Consider the following 11,677-nt stretch of genomic DNA (forward strand, 5'->3'; position numbering starts at 1 on the left):
GGAGGACTGTAGTTGCAGGATGAGTAGATTTGCCTGCAGCCGCCGGCGACGCACGATTTACCTTTTAGCCCCTTTTTTTTTTTTTTTTTCCTTTTCTATTTTTTAACATTTACCTTTTAGCTTTTATATTGGTTTTAAATAATTTTATTAGAATTTTAATTTTTTATTCAAAGATTTTTTTATTTTTTATTCAAATATATATAGACTTAACATTGAATTGCATTCCTACCCAAAAAAAACACATTGAATTGCATTGGATTGAATTGATTATTATTATTATTATATGTTTTTTTAATAATTGTAAAATTATAGTAATTTAAATATTTTAATTTTTTATTCAAAAGATTTGAATGTATTTTAGTGGGATTTGTTAAAATGAATGATTTATTATAAATAATCAGTTAACTAATCGTTCTTAATTTTAAAATCATAATCGAATCATTTATTAAATGGTATTATGGTTTGGGTGTAAACGGCTTGGTTCGATTTCAGTTAGGTTTTGTCACCTTTACTATCTGCCTTCCTGGAACTAAAATGACCGCCCACCCCATGTAAAGCAAGAATCTCACCCTTATTGATGCTCCCAAACATATTGCCGAAAAGAAAAAAGAAGATACTTGTTTTTCACAATTTCTTGTTATAACCTAAGTTGATGACAATGAAATTTTAACCATTTTTTTTTGCCTTTTAGTAGAATACTTCTTTTTCACAGAAGGAAAATCATGTCAATTCATATGGGCCATGAAAACTTTTAAAAATAACATAATGATAAATCATTTTTTAAATTATTTTGAAAAGTATTTTTTACTCCTAATTTATAACTTTTGGAAATATGACAAGACATAAAGTTCTATGGGGGTTGAGGATTTTGGGGAGGGGGAAGAGAGAAAGATAGACATAATGGACGCTAGCTTACTATATATCGTGGGTGTACACACACATCTGGGGTCAATGAGAGCATGCACATGAGTATCAATATGGATGGGGTTTGGTGGGATGGAAAATTCGTGCTCTTCTATGTCCAGGCGTAGGAATTGTGCCACCAAGCAGCGTTTTTTTCCCTATGTATAGTGTGAAGTTTCCCTTCACTGTACGTACATCCTAAGGTGTCCATCAATATTTGATCACCATATAGGACAAAGTCGATAATGCCCCCATCTTGTGCATGGTATCCTCTCAATAGCATCCGCATCCATCGATCACAGGATTCACTCTTGACTGTAGGTATGTATAGATAAGCTCTGTCCATATATATATACACTAGTAAACTTTCACATGCAAAATGCACTTGTAGGTATTTGTTATGGGATTGGAAAAAAACTAATTAATTTGATTTTTTTTATTTTTTATTTTTGGGTAACAAATTAATTAACTTGATTTCAACTACATGTAAATGATATTATCAATCGTCCATGATATTTAAACAAGAAATTATCAAATTAAATATTTCATTTTTTTTTTAGTAAACTTCTAGTAGACCCCCTGAGGTTTGCAGACATGTCATGTAGCCCCCCTGAGAACTAAAATGTTACATACGGATCCAGAAAATGGATGGAACACTCGTCCCGTTAGAGAAAACTAGTGAATGGATGATGTTAGCAAGTCATGGATAGGTAAAAGTCCAAATTACCCTTCTGCTAATCCCTAAGCCATCGTCTTCTAACTTTACTCTTCTTTCTCTTCTTCCTCTGCTAGGTTTGAAAGAGAACAGCGCCGTTTTCACCATAGAGAGGATGATCTTCTTCATTTCTTCATCTCTTCCTCTGTTGTGCACCGCCGTTGTCACCACTGCCGTGAGGAAGTATTGTGAAGGACACTGCGCTCTGCTGCTTCATCTTCTTCATCTCTTCCGCTGCTGTGCACCGCCGTTGTCACCACTGCTGTGAGGAAGGATTGCGAAGGACCTCTTCTTCACCTCTGTGGTTTCGTTTACACAAGGAAATTGAAGGACCACCGCCATATCCCTCGAGCTACAACTCTTTGTATCTCTCTCTGGCTCTCTGTCCCCTCTTCCACCATCCACTAAGGTACTCTGTCTCTCTCTCTTACTCTCTCAATCTGTCTCAGTATTCTGCTGTATTACATTTCTCTGTCTCAGTATGCTGCTCTATTACAATTTTACAGTTAAGTGACACTAGTTTGATGCTTTCAATCCAAAAGGAAGTAAATTTTGGGCCAATTTTTAGCATTTAGGATTGCTAAATGACCCTTGGACCTTATCCCTTCTGAAATGGCTCAACTCAGCACGTCTGATTTGGATCATCTCAGCCCTTATCTATAACCCCAAAAGCAGCAATGCCTACACCTAGGTTCTAATTAGACACAGACCACAGAGCACATTGGTTCTAATTACAAACCCTGATCCAGACCACAGAGGCACATAATAAATTTCAGACTTAAAAAAAGCAATTTGTAGTGTGGAAACTTTTCAACCCTTTCAACCAATTGCAGTTGCTGCCCTAGTATTGCAAAGTGTGAAAGTAGGCTTATGGGGATCCTTGAAAAAATAATTAGCATCATTGGGTGATTATCAGTACTTGATTCTTTTACCAGTTGGCTTCTTATTATATTTACTGCCATTAGAAAATGACCAAGGCAATGGATAAAAGCATGAAAAGGCTAAATTTTAAAGAAAAGCTTGAAAATTAGAATAAGAGATGTTGTAAGCTTAGATTAAAAGTTATAAATTATCTAGTTATATATGGTTTGTGCTTTGCAGAATTGTAGGAGACATATTTGGGCTCACTTTGTCAATTGTACAGCAATGTCTGTGTTACATGAAGTTGAGTACAATTGGTATATGGTGAAGGAAACAAAATTTGTTGACAAGGATACATATGGCTACTTGGACATGATCTCGGACATATATAATGGAGTAATCAAACATGTCCCCACAGGACATGATGTGACCTTTAAGGTGAAAGCCATACTCCCGAATAATGATGAAAAATTGTTAACAAATGATGCAGAGGTCTATAACATATATGATGAATTTGAGGTGAATCCAGTTAGATTTTTTGTTTATGATGTGCAACATAGGCTATCTGAAACTGAAGGAGTGTATACAATCAATGGGCATCCCAATCACATTGTTTATAGAGAACAACCTTGGTCAGCTAGAAGGGAAAAACAACCAGTGAGAAGGGGTCCAATTGTATGTAGGGCTACTACTAGTGCCACTTGTAGTGGTAATGGGACTCTGCCATGCTCATCGCAAATGCTCACCTACTAGTAATGATAATTCAAGGGCTAGTAGTGTTGCCATTGGATATACATGGAGTCCTAACAGAACTGATGCAACTCCCATGGGGTTGAAGGATAGTGATCAGGTTGCTGAGAAAGTACCATGTACCAGAATGGGTTTGACTAAAGATGTTGATGTTGATAGCTAGAGTGATGGTACTGATGATGAATGGGCACAGAATAGTGACAATGAATGGGAAGAAGAAAGTGAACAAGAAGATGGTTCAAGTGATGAAGATGATGTAGAATATGAAATAGAAGAAGATTTGAGTGATGATGATTTAGATGGGTATGATTCTGAAGAATTTTATGGGCAGTTTTCCAATATAGATGTAAATGAAGATGAGGGTGAAGGAAAAGTGAAATTGCAGTTAGGTCAGGTATTTGATAATGTGACCAAGTTCAGAGCTGCCCTCCAAGATTTTGTGGTGCAAGAGGGGTTTCAAATGCAATTCAAGAGAAATGAGAGAACTAGAGTGACTGTAGAATGTGCAGCAGAGGGTTGTATTTGGAGAATCCATGCATCACCCATTGTTGATGGTGTGACATACAAGATAAAGTCTTATGAAAGTAAGCACATCTGTGAAAGGAAACAGTCAATTAAGCATGCTACAATTCGTTGGGTTGGAAAAAAAATTGCTCCTCTTATCAAGGCTGATCATGAAATGAAGCCCAGTGCCATTAATGAGTTTCTGCTTCAGAAATATCATATTCAACTTCCTTACCAACGGCTGTACAGGGCACGTAGGATTGCTCAAGAAATCAATGAAGGTAGCTATGCAAAATCCTATGCTCGGTTACCTGCATATGGTGGATTGGTTCTGGAGAAAAACCCTGGGAGTAAATTCATAATAGAGTATGAGAGTAGACAAGAGCATGAGTTGGACACAGTCAATCCTGTGTTTTTGAGAGTTTTTATTTGTTTCAGAGCATGTGCAAGGGGTTTCCTGAAGGGGTGCAGACCATTTATAGGTCTTGATGGATGCCACCTCAAGGGCAGTTATGGTGGAGTGTTACTGTCTGCTATATCAGTGGATGGGAACAAAGGGTTGTTCCCTATTGCATATGCTGTAGTGGAGGTTGAGTGCAAAGAAAGTTGGCTGTTTTTTTTGAATCTGTTACATGATATCATAGACCCGGATGATGCTAATAGGATGTTGACTTTCATGTCAGATAAACAAAAGGTGTGTATACTATACTTTCTTATTAAATCATGTCAATTGGTTAATAATGTATAATAATAGAGTATGTAACTGATATATAAAATGCATGTTTATGTTTGTAGGGTCTAGGAGATGCTATTGCTTCAGTCTTCCCTAATGCCTACATTAGGTGTTGTAGTCGCCATCTCTATCAGAATTTCAAGAAAAAATATCCAGGTGATGCATTTAGGAAACACTTTTGGACTGCATCTTCAGTATGTACTGTGAATCAGTTTGAAAGTGCAATGAATGACATCAGAACCATGGATAATACAGCATATGAGTGGTTGATAAAAGATCCCAAAGCATGTGGACTAGACATACTTTTGATACTGGAGCGAAGAGCGACCATATTACCAACAACATGTTAGAGTCATTTAACCAATGGGTATCCACCATCAGGACAAAACCCATTCTCACCTTGATTGATACCCTTAGATTGAAAATCATGGATAGAATGTATCACAAGTTTCAAAAGGGTCAAAGCTTCCAGGGTACACTTACACCAATGGTGAGGAAGAAAATAATCAAAATCCAGGAAGCATCAAGGGACTGCATTAGTCATGGTGGTACTAATGATGAATTTGAGGTAATTGAGCTTACTGGAAGAAGGTGTGTGGTGAAATTGAGACAATGGTCATGTACTTGTAAAGTTTGGGATGTCACTGGACTACCTTGCAAGCATGTTGCATCAGCAATTGCAATGAGGAGGTGTCGAATTGAAGACTACTGTGATGCATATTACACTGTGGAGAAATACATGGAAGCATATAGGGAGATGATCCATCCTCTAGACGATTTGACTGATTTGAGAGAAGATGGTCCTGTTGGTGTGGTTCAGCCTCCAAGGCTGAGGAGGATTCAAGGTAGACCAACAAAAAGTAGGAGAAAAGATCCTGATGAAGCACCTACTGGGGAATTCAGTCAAAGATCAACAAGCCTCAGATGTAGCAGATGCAACATGGTAGGCCATAATAAGAGAAAATGTAAGGGACCTCCAGTAAAGGTTAGCAGGGCATCTACTAGTCGGATTGTTGGTGTGAAGGTATAACTATAACTATTTATGCTTCAATATATACATGTCACACCTGTATTTGCATGTTTAACTAACCATATATATTTATTGCTTATGTAGAGAACTCATGATAATATGAGCCAGGGTGATATCAGCAACTCTCAGAGAGTGACTAGGTCACAGTCTTCTTTAGCTACCACTATGAAGAGTAGCCAAGCAAAGACACGAGCCAAGATGGATGCAGCTGCAGCAAAGATTAGAGAAAATAGAAAGACAGCAAAGAAGAAGAACTGAGACTTTCTTTTATTTAGTTTAGTGTTGTGCTGTAGTGAATTTTATTGGGGTTGTTTGTATTATGACTTTGAAGTGGATGTTGTGTTTGTAATATGTACTTTGGATTGGTTGTGGTACTTTGAAGCGGATGTTTTTTCAGAATTTGTATTAACACTTGGGTGTGATAGATGATGTTAAATCAAGTGTTCCTATGGGATTGAATGCATATTACTATGGTTTTATTTTTCATTATTTTCAACAGGGATATTTCGCATCACTGCTTGCTTCTGCTTGTTGCTTTCTTGCTTGCTTGTTTTTCGCTTGCTTGCGCAGCTTGCTTGCTATTGCTGCCTGCACTTGCTTGCTTGTCTCTTCACTGCTTGCTTGCTAAGCTCAGCTCCACTTGCTTGGCTGGTTTTTTTTTTTTTAGCTTGCTTGCTGTGCTTGTTTCAGCTTGCTTGCTTGCTTATGCAGCTTGCTTGGTTGGGTTTTTTTTTTTTTTTTTTTCTATTTTTAAGCTTGCTTGCTTGCTGCTGCTATTGCTGCAGCTATTGGTTGGTGGTGGTGGTGGTGGTGGTCTTCTCAGGGAAGTTGGAAGGATAGTGATCATGAGTTGGGTGAGAATTGTTCTGAGCCATGACCCATAGAAGCCAAATCCATTGTGGTTTTGAGGTGTGAAGCTTGGCTCCTATTTGGTGGTGTTTTAGTTGTTAGTTTTTTAAACCTTTGAAGGGATTCAGATGTACCTACTGGGGATCTACCACCTATTATCTTTGACAATCCAATCCATAGAACATCAAACAAAATGTAATAAAACTTCCATCTATTATTTTATAATCATCACTACAAAGTTAATAACAGACAACACTAATATAAATTGAACAACAAACATGATTACAACAAGCATCTTGTGCATTTGGTTCACTTGTGCTCTTCAACTGGAAGCAGTTCATTCTCACTTCCACCAACCACAGCGTTGTTAGCATCAGGGTTGTTCCTTGCTGACTCTATCAAGGGAGTTGACCTTGTTGGAGCATCATTTGGGTACACCCATTTCCAAAAATTACAGCCATCCACTTCACATTTGTAGTATAGCCTTCCTGGATTTTTCTCCGATTCCGATATCTTCACTATAGCTTTACGTCCACAGTAGCATTTCTTGTTCTCAAATTTGATATAACCTGAGGTACTGTTTGTACTAGAAGCTGAGGCCATTCTTATCTGCAATAGTGAAAACAATTCAAAGTGTCAAGAACATATTCCGGTTTCACTCTAGTCGATGGAATCAAAGTGGGAAAAATTCAAAAAATCTAGAATGAGAAGATAATATTAACCAGGAAATTTTATCCTTCTCAGTTGGGGAAAATTATAGGCTAGGGTTCCATTCTCTTCTCTTACGGTTGATGTGCAGAGATAAACAACAGAAATCAAAGTGTCAAGAATATATTCCGGTTTCACTCTAGTCGATGGAATCAAAGTGGGAAAAATTCAAAAAATCTGGAATGAGAAGATAATATTAACCAGGAAATTTTATTTCTCAGTTGGGGAAAATGATAGGCTAGGGTTCCATTCTCTTCTCTTACGGTTGATGTGCAGAGATAAACAACAGAAATCAAGTTGCAGGAAGAATAGAGGTTAAGGGATTTACTTTACTCACCTTAAAGACTCTTCTATCGCCGAAATTTCAGTGACCGGAGAGAGAAGTCAGAGCTTTGCAACGGTCTAAAGATTTCACATGGGGCAAATTTACATATAGGGAGCTTCAGATCTTACATGGGGCAAATGATGTTAACATAGAGGAGCTCCAGATTTCACATGGACAGATGTGTTTAAATAGAGAAGCTCTTCATCAAATCGCCTGCAACTCCTCCAACGGTCTTCGGTGCAACGGTCTTCTTTGAGTTCATATTCTTTTCTAAGGTTGAAGAAGATAGAAGGATATAAACGTAATTTCCATCTTTTCACTTTTTCATCAAACATGTATAAGGGTATTTTTGGGATATAAAAGGATGACATCATCACTTAACTGTGGACTCTAACGGGACGAGTGTTCCATCCGTTTTCTGGATCCGTATGTAACATTTTAGTTCTCAAGGGGGCTACATGACATGTCTGCAAACCTCAGGGGGTCTACTAGAAGTTTACTCTTTTTTTTTAATTTCAAATAATGATGACAATTGGTTGCAAAAGCCAGTAGAAAGTAGACTACTAGTACAATATGTAGTTATTTGTTATAAGGACTAAATGATTCGGTTAATTAACAATAAACAACCACCAAACATGAACATGAAAAATCAATTAAAATGGTAAAAGCATCAAATGATTCGGGTGCACAAGAATCAAGAAAATATTAAGAGTTAAAAAATCCAGACGAGTTAAAAATTAGGAAACAAAATCCTCAAAGCCATGATTGGAATTATCAGCACTACATCCATACAAGTCTAAGGCAGTGTTTGGTATATTCTTGGAATGTATTCTAAGTCGATTTCCCATTCTTGGGTGATAAAAACTTGAGTATGCGAAATCGACCTAGAATGCATACCACACACAACATTAGTTACTCAAAATACTTGTCCTAAGTTGTATTGGTATCGTAAATTTGACAAGTATAACTATATGAGTGCCTCTTTCAATACATTTGTTGATGATTTGATTCTCTTCAACTTTCCTGAACCAAGTGTCTCTCAATTTGATTGAATGGCATGTGCCCTTAGGCTTTTCTCTTGTGTTTGTACATTATGATGCACAATTTGAGGTATCAGTATCATATTGGGTGATACATACCAGTTTTGTAAGTGATCTATTTAGATACTGTGCTGATATTGTATCGATAATTTGTGTTCTGATACCGATCCAATACTATATCAATTTCTGGGTTGATCAATACCGTGCACTAAAACCATGTTTTACATTTAAGGTTGCAGCTTAAAGGTATGAACCATTATTATTAAACCCCTTTAAGAAAATAATTCCCAAAAGGAGAAAAATATATTTTAAAAAAAATAATAATAAAGTAAACCAACTACTTGAAGTGGATTAGCTACATCCATGATGAAGGGAATGATTAATTGGGTAACTTCAAAGAGACTTCTAGCCTCCTTCCCCCACCCCTCTTTAAATTAAGAAAAAAAAAAGAGGAATTTAGAGATTGAAAGAAGATTCAGTTGAATTAATCTTTTAACGCAACATATGGGATAATACAAGATTCATGTCCATATATAGAATGACATGAAACACCAATGCCACCGAAGTCTCAAAGTAGGAGTGATGAGTGATCAATATAGAGTTTAAAGTTTAAATTAAGGCCTGATTTGGTATGATTTCTATTTCAATTTCAGGGGGTGATTTCTATTTCTGAAATTGTTTGGTTTGATTTTTGCACCTTATTTCATGAAATAGAAATTCCGAAATAGCTGAGGAGCTATTTCAGAATTTCTATTTCATTTGTTGTAGCACTCTTGCTCTTGAATGAACACATGATTAATTTCAAGGGCAAAGTAGTAATTTCATGTTAAAAATAAAACACCACCCTTCTTCTCCTAATGGTCTCACCATCACCACCCCACTCCCACCATTGCCACCGCCACCACCACCACTACCCCGCTACCACCACCACCACTACCCTGCCATCACCACCACCGCCACCACTACCGCTGCCATTGCTACCGCCGCCACCCCCACTACTTCCATGTCACCACTACCTTGCCACCATCGTCACCACCACCACTACCCCGCCACCACCACCACCATCCTTCCCAAAGAAATATAGAGAATCTATTCTTAGAATTTGAACTATCAAATGGATTTTTTTATTCTTGAAATATTTCATATTGATACAACCAAAACAATTTCAATTTTTTGACCAAAAATCTATTTGTTGACTATTTCAAGAAATCAATCCAAAATTGAAATAGAAATCATACCAAATCAGGCCTAGTTTTCCATTAATCTATTTGTCAAGCCTGAAGAAACTTCTAATCATTTCATAATGGATTTACAAAAGTTACTGCCTTTTTATACTATTAAGGCCCCGTTTGTTTGATTAGATAAAGGTTGTGTGATGTATTGAAACCCCCCCACGCATGAGCATGTCCACCCTGAGGGTTTGCGAAAGTCCCATAGTGTAGTGGGTTAGAGAATGGATCGGGCTCCTATGAAAAAAAAAAAAAAAAAAAAAAAAAAAAACAAAAAAAAAAAACAACAAAAAAAAAAAAAAAAAAAAAAAAAAAAAAAAAAAAAAAAAAAAAACGGCGATTGTGCGGCCATTATGTTGGGTGCAACTCCCAAGCTGCCACCTCGGCACACATGCCCATCTAATTGTTGGGCATCGAGCTCCTTTCAAATTTGAATTTTAAGCGGCATTTTTTAGGAGCTCAATGCCCAACCATTGGATGGGCATCTGTGCTGAGATAGCGACCTGGGAGTTGTGCACAGCATGATAGCCACACAACCCCAAGCGCCAGAGAATCCAAATCCGTTGGGGAATAGGGGTGGAATTTTTACTTTTCTCATGAACAGTAATCAAAGTCCTTTGTTTTTTGTGGGACTTTGGATAACGGAAGGATGGGATTTTCAAGTGCCACATCAGTAGAACAAGGGGGGCCTAAATGGTTTACATTCTTTAAAATATTTCCATTTAACTTCTATAAATGCTAGATAGGAACTCTGGACTTTTTTCACCAAAAAAGATAACCGGACTTTAATTCCAAGAATTGTACAATGCTAAATAGGAACTCTGGACCTTCTCAACCCTCAAAGTGTTCCAATATTCAGTGTTCTTCCTCTTCTAATGTTGGAGTTAAGGAATTGTTTGTCTCAGATGATTTCTCAGCACCCCAATTCTGTTTCTAAATGGATAGTTTTTATGTTGTCACATTTCTCACGTTTGGTGCTACATAAGACCATTTTTTGTTTGGATTTCTTTTTCAGATTTGACAATCTAGGGTCCTGGCATCAAGGTTCTGCACTTACTTTGCAAATTATTCCAATAAGATTAGTTTGCATTTCCACAATTGGGGCAAGTCCAGTCCCCATCAAGTGTTGCCTTTGCAAAACTATTTTTTAGGATTTTCACACAGAAAAACTCTTTCAAGTCTTTGCCTCCATAGGAGGGATATCCATGGGGAAACCCAGGCCATAGCAGCATCCCATCAAAGGGGGCATGTCTTACATCCCAACAGAGCAGTATTCTTGATTGAATACGCTTGGTTATTATCCAACAATTTCTTTTGGGTATATGTATTGAGTTCATAAACAATATTGGAACATCTAAACTTAAATATGCAATGGGTTCATTCATATATACATCTTAAATGCATTCTGAACATGGTTCTAAGTATCGGTATCGTATCGCCCATATCGGGTGATACGTATCAGTTTTATTAATCATTGATACCAATACCGTGCCGATATCGTATCGGTGGCACAATACTGATAAAGGGTAAAATAGTCAGAAAACTCATTTTTTAAGGAAATTCAGGGGCATTTGTGTCCGATACGGCCAATCCAGGCCGATACTGTATCGATATCGTATCGATTTTGCGGGTCGCCGATACCCATTCCGATACCGTGCACTAAAACCATGATTCTGAATGACTCGTTTCTCTCTAATTGTAGAAACACAAATACCTGAATGGTCTACCAAATCTGGCTACCACAATAAGACTTCAATCCAAAATTCACAAGAAAAATAGATCAACATTTTAGGAAGCTTTAGTTTAACATTTTTTTTTTATTTGTTAACGAGGGAGTCTGAACCTTCAGCCCGACTAGTCCCTCGAGCATGCACATATGCCCCTACACACTTGCTCCGGGTCAACACCTGGATCCTATGAGAACCATAGAATTGCAGTGGGGTTTAAGGGGAGTCCTTTAGTTTAACACTTAAGTACATATAAAGACTATAATTTTCTAGGGAAAAATGAGCATATCCAATAGTGTGGCT

The sequence above is a fragment of the Telopea speciosissima genome, chromosome 6 (genome assembly GCF_018873765.1).
Source record: "Telopea speciosissima isolate NSW1024214 ecotype Mountain lineage chromosome 6, Tspe_v1, whole genome shotgun sequence".
NCBI lineage: Eukaryota > Viridiplantae > Streptophyta > Magnoliopsida > Proteales > Proteaceae > Telopea > Telopea speciosissima.